Genomic DNA, 6,019 nt, shown 5'->3' with positions numbered 1-6,019 from the left:
GACCACCCTGGCTAATACGGGGAAAACCCGGCTCTACTAAAGAATACAAAAAACTAGCCGGGCAACGAGGTGGGCGCCTGTAGTCCCAGCTACTCGGGAGGCTGAGGCAGGAGAATGGCGTGAACCCGGGAGGCGGAGCTTGCAGTGAGCGGGATCCGGCCACTGCACTCCAGGCCGGGCGACAGAGCCAGGCTCCGCCTCCAAAAAAAAAAAAAAAACAAATAAAGGATGAAAAATATCAGGGACAGGGTAGAAAGTGGCCTGTTTCTTCCCCCCGCCCCTCCCCCCAAAAAAATCAAACAGAAAGGCAACCAAAAATTCCAACAGAAATTAAAACTATATTTTAAAAGTCAAAGTCCAAATTTGAAACAAACTTAAACTTGTGTTATAATTTTGAGATAGTATGGCTGGGCGCAGTGGCCATGCCTATAATCCCAGTACTGTGGGAGGTCGAGGAGAGTGGATCACCTGGGGTCAGGAGTCCAAGACCAGCCCAGTCAACATGGTGAAACCCTGTCTCTACTAAAAATACAAAAGGTAGCTGGGCGTGGTGGCACATGCTTGTAGTCCCAGCCACTGGAGAGGCTGAGGCAGGAGAATCGCTTGAACCTGGGAGGCGGAGGTTGCTGTGAGCCGAGACTGTGCCACTGCACTCCAGCCTGGGCAACAGAGTGAGACTCTATCTCGGAAAAAAAAAAAAAAAAAAAAATTTTTTTGAGATAGTTCAGCAAGGAATGAGAAAGAAAATCCACTTGACCTTGAATGATAAGGAAGTTAGGACAGGGGAATGCAGTGCAGAATAACACTTGGCTGTTTTGTGAATAATACTTATGACTATAAGTGCTCATTATTAGCTTATAAATTTTAAGTCTATAGACAAAGCATGATAAACTTAATTACAGTTATAGAACAGAATGTAAATGCCTTCAAATTTGATCATATGAAAGTAAAGTTTCACCGGACAGAAGATGGGAAATGAACAAGGAAGAGATAGAGGAATGACTGGGGAAGCGAATATCCCTGTCTTCCCAAAAAGGTAAAGTTAATGCCGAAAGTTGATAGGATAACAAATAGAAACTTACGTACAATATTTAAGGTTACAAAGGTAACCAACAGAAGTAAAAATAAAGGGATTCAACTATCAAAAGTTGGGAGGTGCTGGCTGGGCACAGTGGCTCATGCCTATATTCCCAGCACTTTGGGAAACAGAGGTGGGTGGATCACTTGAGCCCAGGAGTTTGAAACCCCATCTCTATAAAAAATACAAAAACTGGCCAGGTGCGGTGGCATGTGCCTGTGGTCCCAGCTACTAGGGAGGCTGAGACGGGAGGATCACTTGAGCTCCAGAGGTGGAGGCTGCAGTGAGCTGAGATTGAGCCACTGCACTCCAGCTTGGGCAACACAGGGTCCCTGAAAAGAAAACCAAAAGAAACAAAAAGAAAAAAGAAAAGAAAAGGAAAGAAAAGAAAAGTTGGGAGGCAGTGAGGAGGGGTGGTGTGAGATTCAGCATGACCTTTACTCTCTTGGAAAAATAAGGATAAGATTCCCTAGTCATTTCTCTGTCTCTCCTGTCAGTGGAAAGTCTAAACATGTTGTTTAAAATTACAGAAGTCTATCATTAAAGAATTAAAACAAAAAATGATTAAATAATTAATGGGAGCCGGGCCCAGTGGCTCATGCCTGTAATTCCAGCACTTGGGGAGGCCGAGGCAGGCAGATCGCCTGAGCTCCGCAGTTTGACACCGCCCCGGGCAACATGGTGAAACCCCATCTCTCCTAAAACACAAAAAATTAGCAGGGTGTGGTGGCATGCACCTGTAGTCCCAGCTACTCGGGAGACTGAGGCAGGAGGTTGAAGTGAGCTGTGATCGTGCCACTCCACTCCAGCTTGGGCTGCAGAGTGATACTCCATCTCAAAAAAAAAAAAAAAAAAAAAAAAAAAAAAAATGGCCGGGTGCAGTGGCTCACGCCAGTAATCCCAGCACTTTGGGAGGCCAAGACGGGCGGATCACAAAGTTAGGAGATCAAGACCATCCTGGCTAACACGGTGAAACCCTGTCTCTACTAAAAATACAAAAAATTAGCCAGGAGTGGTGGCGGGCGCCTGTAACCCCAGCTACTCGGGAGGCGGACGCAGGAGAATAGCGTGAACCCGTGCGGCGGAGGGAGACCGTGCGGCGTAGGGAGACCGTGCCACTGCACTTCAGCCTGGGCGAGAGCGAGACTCTGTCTCAAAAAAAAAAAAAAAAAAAGGGAACAGACACAAGGATGGAGAGAGAGAGAGAGAGAGAGACGAGAGACCAGTAGTTTTCTTTATAGCCCCCTATACAATTATTTTAATAACTGCACACAGGTATTTTCTTTGATAAAATCGTATTAATAAATTTCATCTGAGCTGGTTTAGAATAGCTCTACCTAGTGATTAAGAGTAAATGGTATACAAATTATGAAGGACTTTTCTATTTTCAGCTTGAATCATGTACAAATGAACTTGCCCAGGCTGGTCTCAAACTCCTGAACTCAAGCTATCCTCCTGCATCGGCCTCCCAAAGTGCTAGGATTACAGCCATGAGCCACCATGCCCGGTTATCTGTATGACATTAACATCATCACTATGCTCCCTTCAAACGTCCTTAAAATGAAAATGTAAATTTCCTTAAAATGTAAATTCAAATGGAAGGAGAGGGCAGATGGGTATCATTCGAAAGATATATCCACACTTATCAAGAATGAATAAATACATATGTATGTATATATATTATGCATATATTATATATGCACATTATATATTATATAATGTATACATATATGTATACATAATACATTATATATTACATATGCAACATATATGTATTAATATGTATATTATATATGTACATATACACATATTGTATAATATATGTACACATATATGTATGTGTACATACATATTTTTTGCAGACAAGGTCCTGCTCTGTTGCACAGGCTGGAGTGCAGTGGTACTATCACAGTTCATTGCAGCCTTAAACTCTTGGGCTCAAGTGATCCTCCCACCTTAGCCCCCCAAGTAGCTAGGACTACAGGTATGCCCACCAAGCTCGGCTAATTTTTTAAAATTTTCAGTAGAGATGAGGCCTTGCTATGTTGCCCTGGCTGGTTTCAAACTCCGGAGCTCAAGCAATCCTATTGCCTCAGTCTCTCAAAGTGCTGGGATTACAGAGGTGGGCCACGGTACCCACTCTCAGAAACGTTTAACACTATATATGTGTGTGTGTGTATATACACAAAGCAATATTACTAGTGGAGAGATACAGAAACAGCTTTATTGGCGGGGCGCGGTGGCTCAGCCTGTAATCCCAGCACTTTGGGAGCCCGAGGCTGGTGGATCACCTGAGGTCAGGAGTTCGAGACCGGCCTGACCAACACTGTGAAACCCCGTCTCTACTGAAAATACAAAAATTAGCCGGGTGTGGTGAGGGGTGCCTGTAATGCCAGCTACTCGGGAAGCTGAGGCAGGAGAACTGCTTGTACCCAGGAGGCCGAGGTTGCAGTGAGCGGAGATGGAGCCATTGCATTCCAGCCTGGGCCACGAGGGCGAAACTCCATCTCAAAAAATAAAATTAAAAATCTAGAGAGAAAATAATAAACCCAGCAAACATTTATGGCAAACTTTCTACGTGTCAGGCACTGTGCTAAATGCTTCATGAGCAGCTCACAAGTATTATCATCTCTGTTTTACAGATCAGGAAATTAAGGTGCAGGGAGGTTAAATGCCCAAAGTCACACAGGTAAGTGGTAGGGACTAATTAAATCTGTTCCAAAGCCTGTGTTCTAAAAACCAGAGCAAACTTCCTCCATTTCTGGGGCCACAACCATAAACACTGCATTCCAGCCAAAACACCTCTAAGAAATCTGATTAAAAAGTAGGGGACAGATTTGACCAGTTTAGCACTGTACCTAAAGGCTGAATTCACAGGCTTCTAGGCCGGTGATCAAATTTGGTTTCTTCCTTAACTCTCAGAGACAAGAAACAGTCCTGGGTGTCTTCAGAAAGGTATGAGTGTCAATGAAGAATTGTCTTAACTTCGCATATAGGTATTGGAACATGCTTCTACTTGAACAGACATTACAATAAGAAAAGGGCAGATTCCAACGGCTTTTTCTTCGAGGAAAGTCAAGTTAAAGTATGTTAGGATACAGGAGAAGGCTGGGCAGAGAGGTTAGTTCCCTATTTCCTGAGAGCTATGAACAATTTTACCTACCCAATGCCCTTCCCTCGAACTCTCTTCCTTACCCCAACCCCAACCCCATCTCTGGCGCCTAAATCCCCTGCAGGCACTCAAAAAATATTTTTGGAAAACAAAAAGACAACGACCTCTTCGTTTAGGCCGATTCTGGGAGCCATCTGTATCTTGTGTCCTTAGGAGGACTTGACCTGCAGCCCGAGGTGCGCGGCGGCTGGGGAGAGCGGAGAGTTCAGCACCAGAGTCGGCCACCATTCTGCCTGAGCAGGACAAACCGGCACCCAGCCCTAGGTTCCCCACCTGGAAGCCCTGGGGGGTGGGGAGGAAGGGGAAAGCAGGAGCTAGCCTCTCTCGCCCGGCAACTCCGCTTCAGCGTCTCCCTGCCAGGCCCAAACCTATTCTGCTCTCGGGCTGCGGCGCCTCATTGCGAGTAGTCGAGGACGCGGGTTAAAAAGGGGGCCCGTGGAGGGTGAGGGTGAGCCCGGGATGGCCGCTCCGACGAAGGCCCGGGCCTGGGGAGATGGAATCGGTGGCAGAGCGAGGAGGGACTGGGCCCGGCGGCTCACCAGGCACCCCGCCAGGCAGGTACCTGTTCCTGGAGTTAGCAAGTAGCCCCGACCGTCTTGGCTCCGCCTCCTCAGTTTTACGGCCGCGCCGCCGCCAGGCCGGTTGCTGGGAGGGGAGTACGCAACGTGCCATGCGCAGTCGGGCGACCGGGAGGGCGGATAGAGCGCTCCGCCCCGCCCCTCCCTGCGGGGATGCCCCGCCCTCCCGAGGGTCCCCGGTTGCGGCCGGCTCCCAGCAGCTGCAGCGCTGAGAGCTATTCTCATCTCTGGTGGTCTTTCCCGCCGCGCGGCGCTTCCGCTTAGAGCCTCCGCCGCCGCAGCACGAGGGAGAAGCAGGTGGCTTCAACAGTGAAAGACCAGAGAAAGGCAAACTTGGCTGTTCCTGAGAATTGTTTTTTTCTCATTTCATGTGGTAGGACTTATATGGGAAAACCTGCCTCGCACTTTTCTTGGACGACATCTCAAATGCCCCTCACTTTGGCCTTTCGGGCACCAGACAACAAGCTGCAAACGGGGAAGCCCATCCGTTCTTTGCTCCCCACTATTTGTAAAACGAGGAAAATAGCTCAACTAATGAAAACGATCATCTTGTCCCCTCTGTATCGCCCCCCCTCGCCCCCCCCCGATGCTTTCCTCATCCACAGCTGAGGCCGTTTGTGGAAACCTATCAGGTTTGTCCAAACCAGGTTAATGCAGAGCTTGAGAAATGAGGAAGTGATGGACTAAGCCCCATTCCTGTGAGACTAGGTTTTTCAGTGACTTACTCAACCCCGCGTGCGCAGGAGAGGGTGTCCAAAACGCGGATATATAGCATCAGGTAATGAACACTCGCTCTTCACAGCTCTGAGCCTTAACACAGATTTAGACTGTCCCAACTTCCAAGACTGGGGATGTTTAGCTACATCCAAGTAGGGACTGATAGAAATATGCCCCTGGAAGGCCGGGCGCGGTGGCTCACGCCTGTAATCCCAGCACTTTGGGAGGCCGAGGCGGGTGGATCATGAGGTCAGGAGATCGAGACCATCCTGGCTAACACGTGAAACCCCGTCTCTACAAAAAATACAAAAAAATTAGCCGGCCGTGGTGGCGGGTGCCTGTAGTTCCAGCTACTCAGGAGGCTGAGGCAGGAGAATGGCCTGATCCCGGGAGGCGGAGCTTGCAGTGAGCAGAGATGGCGCCACTACACTCCAGCCTGGGCGACAGCGAGACTCCGCCTCAAAAAAAAAAAAA

The sequence above is a fragment of the Rhinopithecus bieti genome, unplaced genomic scaffold (genome assembly GCF_001698545.2).
Source record: "Rhinopithecus bieti isolate Rb0 unplaced genomic scaffold, ASM169854v2 scaffold_12928, whole genome shotgun sequence".
Lineage (NCBI taxonomy): Eukaryota > Metazoa > Chordata > Mammalia > Primates > Cercopithecidae > Rhinopithecus > Rhinopithecus bieti.
This window is presented reverse-complemented; position numbering follows the sequence as displayed.